Source organism: Ziziphus jujuba, chromosome 8 (assembly GCF_031755915.1).
Source record: "Ziziphus jujuba cultivar Dongzao chromosome 8, ASM3175591v1".
Taxonomy (NCBI): Eukaryota; Viridiplantae; Streptophyta; class Magnoliopsida; order Rosales; family Rhamnaceae; genus Ziziphus; species Ziziphus jujuba.
The window spans coordinates 6954175-6965255 of NC_083386.1; the positions used below are offsets into that span (position 1 = coordinate 6954175).

An 11081-nucleotide genomic window follows, 5' to 3' on the forward strand; every position below is an offset into this window, starting at 1 on the left:
CAAAGCAACATGAAGACCATATCAAAGCAACATCAACATTTCGTTCTTCCTCACATTTTGATAGAACAATGCAACATTTCTTTCCAACCACAATGACCAACATAGCACAGTAAAAAAAAAAAGGAAAAAAACAGAATGGCAACAATTCAAAGACAGACAGAGAGAGAATAACAAAAGGGTGAAAAAAGAAAAAACAAAACAAACAACACTAAACAAACCTACAGAACGACAACAACCAGATCAGCAACTAGAACGGCACAAACGTCTAGAAGATTGGCTACCTGTAGAAAAAAGGAACTAAATTCAAAGATAAATTTGAAGAGAAATGCTAAGATGAAATTCAAAGAGAGATATGATGTGCTTCAACCTTTGGAGATGCAGAGAGCTGCTGTTTTCACTTCCTGTTGAAGCAGATGCAAACCAAGATTTATTCGGCCACCGAGAAAGTAAAAAACCCCACTCTATTGCAAATGAATAATAAAGAGATCAAATGGAGGAGAAAAATGAAGAGAAAGAAGAAACTATTGTATTTTCATGTATTTTCCCATTTGAAGAATGGCGGGATTGTATTGCGGGACTGGGGGTGCCTAAACTATTGCAGACGAATTTGTTAAAATTGTCCCTAAAAATTCCACTATTTACCGAGGATTGAACCCTTTTGTCGGCATATGATATTTACCAAGGGTTATTTCATTGCCCATGGAAATTTTACTGAGAAAACCATATTTCGTCGGCAAACATAGCCTTTTATTATTCTTTTTTTTCTAAATTTATGTTCTATATGATGTCAGTAAAAAAACCATTTTCCACACAAATAAAAATACATATGAGTTTTTTTTTTTTTTAAACAATACAATTTTACCTAAATACAAAAATAAAAAAAGCAATACCTTTACCAAGTAAATAAAATATAAATTTCATCAACAAATGTTTACTAGTGTTTTAAAGAATGATATAAATATATATAATGAAACAAATATAGCTGCTTTCCACCACTAGCATTAACATCGAATGTAACTAACCTGCAAAATTGAGGGTACACATATGTCATAAAAATAGATGGTGGACAAATTAAATATTTTGGATTTTTCCAAACAATACATTTTTTGGGGAAAACAAAAATTCCACACTATTGCCGACAAATGATGAAAATTCCATGGGCAAAAGAACCATTCTCCGACAAAAGGTTACATTTATCCGAAAAAAGTATAAGTAACAAAATAAATTGCAAGTTAGGATAGAGTTATTTATATAGGTGGCCATTTAATTTAATTTATATCTTACAATTTATAGAAATATATTATTGCTGATAATAATATATGGTTATGTATTTATATATACATAACTACCAATTACTGCATCATTATCTGTTTTCACTTAAAAAATTTACATCTATATGTCACTAACATCCAAAAAAACCCTTTTGAATGACATGTAATACTTTGTCAATCAGCAAATTTTTTTACTACCTCCTTACCAACATTTTCAAACATAGTATATATTAATTACAAACAAATAAAATACATATATTACCTAAATAATTTATTAATTTAAAAATTTATATATTGGGATTTTACCTTTTACCGACAATAGTATGCCATTTGTAGGTAAATGCAAATGTTTTGCCAAGAAAGTTTCAAAATCGTCGGTAAAAGATACTACTTTTGGTGACAAAATATTATTTTCATCGGTAATTACAACTTTTGCCCGACAACATCAAAACTTGTCGGTAAAACTTATTACAATAGTGGTGAAATTGTGTTTTCATCATTAAAAAGATATCATTTACCCACAACATTTATGTTTTGTTGCCAAAAGTTTTAGTGTTACTGAGAAATTGTATGCTCGTCGGTAAAGGTCTCTTTTACGACATTATTATGTGTCGTCGCTAAATGATAATTTTCTTGTAGTGCAAATTAACTTCATTGATAATTTTTTTATCCTTTAATTGCTTTTCAGACATTTAGTGATATAAGCAAAATAAAATGAATTGAATTGAATAACATTAATAAATTCTACTTATTGAATATCGATAAACAAAAATACAAAGATTGTAGATTATATTTTTTAATCTGGAAAATTTTATTATTAAGAATATCTGTTTTACAGATGTGAGAAAATAGATGATGAAATATATACATGTGAAATAATAATGTTTGTTTGAAAAATAAAAAAAACTCCTGACAAATCACAAGTTTTTTTTTTTTTTACATTTTTGAAGATGTTAGAAGAGGTAGTGGCCAAAGAAAATCACCAAGTTGAGAAGTTAGATTAAGTCCATTTACTGGTGAACAATATTACACACATACAACATAAGATGAAGATCATGAGAGTAGAGATACAGGTTAAGGATTTGGTACTGTTGGAAAAGACTCTATACGTAAAGAGAAATCTATAATGGAGATGTCAGAATAAGAAGAAGATTCAATTTCTATGAATTTTGGAGCTATAAAGGTTGGTAGTCATTTTTATAACCCTTATTCAATGGATATTTATGGAATATCATCAAGTAGCAACTCATGGATACCATCTCCAACTCAACCATCAGAGAGTAGTAGTTATGCACATAGTCAATCAATATTGCAAGATCCATATGGTTGGCATATTAATAATTATATGCAAAATTATCAGAAAAATATATCTTTTCATAACTATTTCTCACATTTCATATCTCAAAATTAAAATAAGGAAGAAACCGATGATTTTTAACCACCCAGAAGTTCTATTTATTATTAAGATAACATTTATGAACTACAATGTAATTATAATAATTATTTTATATATTTTAGTTAATAAATAATTTTATCATATATGTATTTTTGACATATTTTTATTAATAATAATTCATCTATGGTTATTAATGCTGATTATAAATCAATTCAATAAGAAGAATATAATATCGATTCAATGTTTTAGCAAGTTTTATAATCAATTTCATAATTGATGAATTAAATAATCTAATTCTAAAGTTTCAATTAAAATTTTTATTTTTTAAAATAAATTTCCATCATTTTTTATAATTTTTTTATCGATATTTGATATTTTCTGATATTTCTATGGAAATTTTCATATTTTAAACTCTCGATATTTCCTTCGATATCGATTTTTTGAACCTTGATTTTAGGTACTTAATTAGTTATATTCAATATTTTATTGTTATTATTATTATTATTATTATTATTTTGTTTACATTCTTCCTTCCAATTGATTTATATATTTATTTATTTTATATGTTTCACATATTCTGCAGTAGCTAAATCAATTGTTTTTTTTTTTTTCATTATTAGCACAGGGTTCAAGAATACATTTGAAATGAAATTGGTCCACGTTCAAACCTGTGAACTTCTACGCCGAATGTGTGAAGAAATGACAAAATTAGATGAAACCCAATTAATAAAATCAGATATATATGGAGCACTTTTTGCTGCAGTTGAGATGGGATATCTTGACTTTGTTAAAAGCATATTAAGGTCAAGTCCAGATCTAGTGGAGGCTTACAATCCCACAAAGAGGAACATATTTATGGTTGCAATTCTTTATCGCCATGCAAAATTTTTTAGCCTAATTCATGGAGTTAGCTCCAAATTAACAGCGGCAAATGATATTGATAATGGTGAAAGTAACATGCTACATATGGCTGGCTTGTTGTTGCCTTACCCACAACTTAATCATATTTTAGGAGCAGCTTTACAAATGTAGAGAGAACTACAATGGTTTAAGGTAATATCTAGAATTTTTTATTATTTTATTTTTTTATTTTACATTTCTTTAGTTATATTTTTAAAATTTATAGTTGGGTATCAAATAGCTAAAGCATGCGTTTCTATGAAGATAATCTAGCTAGTTGCAACACTACCATTTTCTCAAAATTATCGTACCATAATATAACACCCCGTCCCAAACTACATGGGAATTCTTACTCGTTTATCGAGGTTGACTGTTGACCAAATGGGTCAAAAAGTTGACTTTTTGTTTCGGATGAAATTTCTAGTTGACCGTGGTACCGTAGTGAACTACATGATACCCCGAGTTCGTAGACTAGTAGCACGTCGAAAACGGAGCTATGGTTTGAAAGTTATGGGCAAAACAAGTCGAGATTCAAAATGTCCAAAAGGTGCCAGGAGTTGACTTTTTATTGTTGTAGAATTTTGTTTTGACTTTTGTATAGTTGTAAAATACTCGTGGATACGAGTTCATAGACTAGCAGCACGCTTAAATTGGACATCTGGTTAAAAAGTTATGGACATGCGAAGTTTTTCGAATACCGTAATATTTTAATATATCTGGCTTGAGTGAACAGTAGGTGCCACGTGTCGCAATTTCAGCTAATCCCGTGAGTGAACAGTGTCACCCATGGGTGGCTTTTATTTTGGCAAAACATGGGAGCCAGGGAGAGGAGAGAGAAAGAAGGGAGGAGAGAGAGAGAAAGAGAGAGCTAGAGAGAGAAACCAACCAGCCACTGCCGTTCACCCATTTCCGGCCATCAGAACAGTACACGCACCACCCCACCTTGAAGCCCACATGAAAACCCGCCGGCCAGCCAAAAATCACAACCCACCGACCGCCGACGCACCCGGATCGATGCTTTTTCCGGTGGCGGCACCAATCACTTCAAACCCAGATTTCTCCCTATTCCGGCCACCGTTTGCTTCACCGCCAGTCCCGTTGAGTTACCCATCACCAGATCTACCTTCCCACCAAAAATCACGGCTAGTTGCACCGCCCCTCCTTTCCCACTAATTCCGACCCTTTGAACCCAAATCCGGTGTCCACTTTTCTCAATTCGCGACGGATTGGGAGAATCGAAGGCTTAAAATCCGTGAGCTTTCCGGTGAGATTCCGGCCACCATGGGTCCGATCTTTGGGAGGTAAGCCTCAATCTGTGATCCTCGTTCCACAATCTTCGATTTGGTATATTACTCGTCAATTTTGGTTAACGTTTGTGTTAAACCCCCCCGGATACCAAGTATTATTTATCCGAATAAAATATTAATTTATTTGAGATGTGTAGTATTGTTATTCTAGGAGCACGGGTGCATCGTGGAATTGATCCCATGGAAGATCTTGGATTAATTGCATACTCCAGATGAGTGATCCACCTTCAAATTTATTTTGGGATATTAAAATATATATATTTTGTGTTAATTGGTTATTTGAAGAATATGTTTTATGTGTTAAATATTTAGTAAATTTATTTTTGGAATTTTGATGCCAAAATTGAATGGAATTAAATATTTGTGCGTTATAAAATATTTTGGTTTTAAGGAATTTGAGATTTTGGTAATTATTATCAAATTTCATTGTTGGAATATTTCAAAAATATGTTTATGTGTTCAATATTATGAGAATTTCTATCTAGAATTGTATTGCCAATTTATAATGTTTTTAATATATGTTTTGGTGCCAAAAGAATATATTTGGAAATTTAAAGAAATTGTGGTTTTGATTTATTTTAATTATTGCTATGGTTATTATTCAATTATTGTGCACAATTATATGAATTAATTATATATGAAATTTATATGGTTTTCATATTATTGTTTTAAATTGATTTTTGAGAATTTGAGAAAAATATCGATTTAAATATTATGTTTTAAAAATATTTATGCATTGAAATATTAATGGCTTGACCTTATGCCATTGAAAAATTGGTATATTCAAATTGATGGATTTGAACTTGATGGATTTTAAAGTGATGGATTTATGATGAAGATTAAAGAAAAAATGTGGGAATGTGAGTTTGAAAAATGGTATAATTCCACGGTGAATTTTGGAAAAAAAATTGTGTATTTCAATAATAAATTTGGTTATTTGTTTTAGACGCACTCATACAGTACTGGTGTTCTGCACTGTATATGTGGATGAATGCGCAAGTTATAATGTCTCCAGTGAGTTGCCATCGGACCGAGGGCAGGCAAGTTTGATATTGGCCATAAGCCGCCCCCCTCAATGGTCGGGATGACGGTTTAAGCAGCGGCGCTGTCGGGACATCGAAGCGACTGTATGTAAGTTTCTCTCTTTAACCTCCCGTTACACGGTGTTCGGGACGTTGAGTATCGTGGGACATCACTGGTATATAGTGTGCTGCGTCAAGTAGCTTTCGATATTATTTCCAAATAATAATGTTTTTAAAGAGCATTTAAAATAAAAATGTATCTAATGGAATTTTTATAATTTATTTAATCAATGTTTCTAAAATACATTTTACCTTGATTATTTTACTATTTAAATGGATTGGTATTTTCGAATAAATTCTTTTATAGTTTTATCATTTACTTCAAATAGATGATTAAATTGATTTAAGTACTTCTTTTATTAATTAAATGATTCATTTTACTATTTATATTGATTTGCTGGTTTTAAAGCGATTTTACTATGTTCTTACCATTCATTTTAAATGGAGGTTTTAATTTGATTTATTTATTCATTTATTTAATTGTTCAATTAATTGGTTCATTCTAATTATTTTAATTATTTCCTGAATTGTTTTAATGTAAGTTTCATTAATATTTTTATATTATTTGTTTATGACATTATCAATCATTTAGTAATTGTTACAAAATTATTTTTATTTTATTCCTATTTTATTTTCGTTATAAATTTTGGATGCTTGATTTATTATATTTTATTCATATTTAGTTGACTAATTGTTTCCTTGGTTTTTCGGGGCATACAAATAGCAGGTTTTATAAAATGTTTTAAAAGGGGAACTTTTCCAACGGAGTGAATGGTGAGGGTTTTGAGAGAAAATATTATTTTCAATTATTTATTTATTTATTTATTTATTCTTAATTAATCAAATGTGCTATAATTATCGTTACTATTATAATTATACAATAGATAGGATCACTCACTGAGATGATTAGCATCTCATATTTTTAAATTCTGTTCCCCTAGGTCCAGGTTGGGAGACGTTGATCGTCCCGGACAAGCCCGATGTCTCAGTTCACTGCCGAAAATCCAAAAAGCATTTCTTTCCTTTTTCCTCTTCATCTTGTATTGCTTCCTTATCAGACATTGAATAAATTTTATATTTACTTGTATAATGCTCTGTATACTGTATTGGACACATTTTATTGAATACTGCATTAATTCCCTATTATTTGGAGTGCTGCAAATTTGTAGAATTATATTGTAGTAACGTGGGAAGAATAAGGGGATGTATATAGAAGTGTGTTTTCAGTGTAGAAAATTTGTGGTAAGTTCAACCCTTAGGGGAGGTTCTGCCGGATTTTCCATTGGAGGGTCCGGTAGGATTTCCTTAGGATCAAGGCTTGTCTAAGGTTCCGGTGAGGAATTTTGGATGAGTCATGACAATAAACAATGGCTTTTTTACTATAATCTAGCTAGTTGCCACTTGTGGCTTTCTTACTAGTAGTCTTTGTAGGGACAATTACGGTTAACTCAGTTAGCCAATTCAATTTTATTTTAATACCCTCTAATTGAAAATTGAACCTGCCACTCTCAAGTTTAGAATTAACATTTCCATTTATGTTCTCAAATTTTAATTTCTGGCGACTAATTAAACAAACTGCATATATTTTGAACAAAATTGGTTAACTTCTCCATTCCACATGATCAACAATTAAATTCAATTTGTTCCAATTTGTACATCTAGTTTTTAATTTCCCTGCAATTTAAATCCTCTAATATTGTAAATGTATACATTTTTAATACTTCCTAACCACAAACCATCCTTATCAAATAATAATAATGTTAATTAAGGTTGACTCAATATTGAGTAGTGAATTTAAGACACAATAATAAAAATTAATAATAATAATAATAAAATAATAATTGAACCAAAATACAATAAATCAAAACTTAAAGATTCTATAAATTGTAAAATTTAAAATTTAAAGGTCTAAAGAGCTACTTCTCCAAATTATAGAATACAAAAGTGCAATTAATTAACCCTCACACGAGAGCCAAAAAGAAGGCTTTCATTAAGATAATTCGCCCATACAATAGAAGAGGGAGAGCAATCAACGCTATGGCTACTTTAGGACAATTCCCGCCTTAGGACCCCTACTGTGACAACAGCTTCAAGTTTAAAGTTATCAATTATATTAATATATATCTTTGTTATAACATTTGATATATTTTATTATACCATCAAATTACAATTATTTACAAATAGGAGGTGGAGTCAGTTGTACCTCAATGGACTTATGGACACACAAATTCAAAGTACATGACACCAAGACAACTATTTACAAAAGAACACAAAGAATTGATATCCGAAGGAGAAAAATGGATGAAAGAGACAGCAACTTCATGCACTGTTGTTGGTGCACTCATTGTTACAATCATGTTTGCTGCAACATTCACAGTTCCTGGTGGGAATGATGAAACAACTGGTTTACCGAAGTTTCTTGATGACAAAATATTCATGCTCTTCATCATATCGAATGCAATGTCACTTTTCTCTTCCATTACTTCAGTTTTGATGTTCTTGAGAATCCTCACTTCTAGATATGCTGAAGACGATTTTCTCAAATCTTTGCCTAAGAAGCTCATAATTGGTCTTTGCACACTTTTCCTCTCCATTGCTGCCATGATGATATCTTTCTGTGCTGCGGTTTTCATAATGCTTGATAACAAATCTTGGATTGTGTTTCCAATTATTTTTCCGGCCAGTATTCCAGTTACTTTGTTTGTTTTGATGCAATTCCCTCTTCTTGTTGAGATTTACCTTTCTACTTATGGACCTAGTATCTTTGATAGGAAGCCACAGAGTTGATTATCAATAGAAAATTTGTGGAAAATTGTGTATTATTATTATTAATATTATAAGCATACTTTTTTGCTTTATTCTTCTCTTCTACTCTTCCATTCCCTTTTTGGAATTTTAAAAAAAAAAAAAAATCCTTCGATCTAGTTTGCAAATTTCCTTTGTTCTTTTCTTGGTTTCTCAACTTTACTTTTTTCTGTACAGAATTTTCTTTTCATCTGATGCCTCCAATTCTGTACCACGCCATGGATATATATATATATATATATAGAGAGAGAGAGAGAGAGAGAGAGAGAGAGAGCGCCAAAAAAAAAAAAAAAAGTCTATCAGCCTCCTTCTGGACCCACCATGGATATATATGTGTGTGTGTGTGTGTGTGTGTGTGTGTGTGTGTGTGTGTGTGTGTGTGTGTATATATATAGAGAGAGAGAGAGAGAGAGAGAGAGAGACGAAAAATAAAAAAAGTCTATAAATATGTGTAAGAGGTTTTGTGCATTTTGTCTAAAAAGAACTTGGCTTCTCGTGAGCTAATATTCCACTTGGCCAGCTCCACACAATCATCAATCATGCGAATAAAACATCTGTCCATGTACATAATTTTGTCAAAGTCTTTTTTTGCAGCTGATCAGAGCTCTCCACTTATTTTTTCAAAAAAAAAAAAAAAAACAAAAAGAAAAGAAAAAAAGAAAAACCTTCTACAGACAGTTTTTTAGCATTATACTTCACTTGTTGGGACATCGACGTCATTGCTTGCAGTGTAAGATTTTAACTTTCATTGCACTAGTGGTGGCCGTTTGGTAACATTTATGTTTTCAGTTTTCAATTTCTTTTTTTCTTTTTTAATTTTTCAGATTTTAAACTTTAGCTAGGCCCTTAGCTATAAATATTTTTTCATTACCATTCACGTGGAAATCCATCTTAATTAAATCAGGCTCATGCATACATGATCATGAACAATTTTCATTATTAGCTATTACAAATTAATCAACAAAAAGCTCATGCATATATAATCATGGACAATTTTCATTATTAGCTATTACAAATTACTCAATAGAAAATACTATTTGTCACTATTAGCGAATGATCATTAGTGAAATTTATATACCGTATGACAATTTAAATAGTTATTATTAAAAAAATTTATTTTCAAGTTCTTAGTATAAAAATAATAAAATTAAATTTTCAATTAAAATTGAATATAAAATATGGTAATCATCATTGATGACAAATAGTTAAACTTTAATCAATATTATAGTAGTTATAAGTATCTTATAAATAACATTGAAGATTTAAATTAAGTCAAAGATATTAAGAATTTGTTTCATGAATAAAAAAGAGTGGCAAAATCCATTGTTTCCACTTGTACAGTGATCCAGAGTTTGAATTAATTCCTTACATTTACAATATCAAAAAAAAATTAAAAAAAAAATTAAAGAATTGAAAATTAAGGCATATATGTTAATCTTGCACGATAGCTTATATATAATTTTCCTAAAAAATCTCCATTTGTTATTGAAGCTTGTAAGAGATTTGCACAATAAATGTTCGTAGTTATAATTGTATCACTATTTCTTCTGAATATACTATCAATTCAAAGCTATTAGACAGTCAACAAATAAGGAATTACATGATGAAGTATCATCGTTACAAAGAGTCGCAATGCACTTTGACATTTTAGGTAATTAATTAGTTATATCCAATTCTTATTATTACAATTATTGTTTAAATTCTTCCTCCCATTTATTTATTTGTTTATATATACGTTTCATACATCCAATATTAGCTAGAATAATTTTTTTTTTCATTATTAATAATTACACAAAGTTCAAGAAAATAAATGAAATGAAATTGGTCCATATTCAAACCTCTGAACTTCTACGGCGAATGTCAGGACCCGTCCAAAGTTCCCCACCGGAACCCTAGACAAGCCCTGATCCCAGGGAAACCCTACCGGACCCTTCTGTGGAAGATCCGGCAGAACCTCCCCTAAGGGATGGACTTACCACAAAATTTCCTGCACTGAAAACACACTTCTATAATTGTCCCCTTATTCCTCCCACAGTACTACGAACTGGTTCCACAAATTTCAGCACTCCAAAATAAAAATACAGTAATCCAGTGCAATACAAATACATAAGTGTCCCATACAGTATACAGAGCTTTATGAAGTACTACAAAATACAGAATACAGCAAAAGTGAAAGAAATATTACAACTGCAGTAAAAGAAGAACAGGGTACTGCACGAACAAATACAGCGAGGAAGATCAAGTCCGCTCCGAGTGAACACCGACAACCTGGTACCTAGAGGAACGGAATTTAAGAGTGTGAGATGCTAATCATCTCAGT

General features: G+C 30.8%; 1 pseudogene; it reads left to right on the top strand.

The window, feature by feature from the left end:
* The first annotated feature begins 3366 nt into the window (after window positions 1-3366).
* Window positions 3367-8743, top strand: LOC132805032 (ankyrin repeat-containing protein ITN1-like; annotated as a pseudogene).
* The last annotated feature ends 2338 nt before the right edge of the window (window positions 8744-11081 follow it).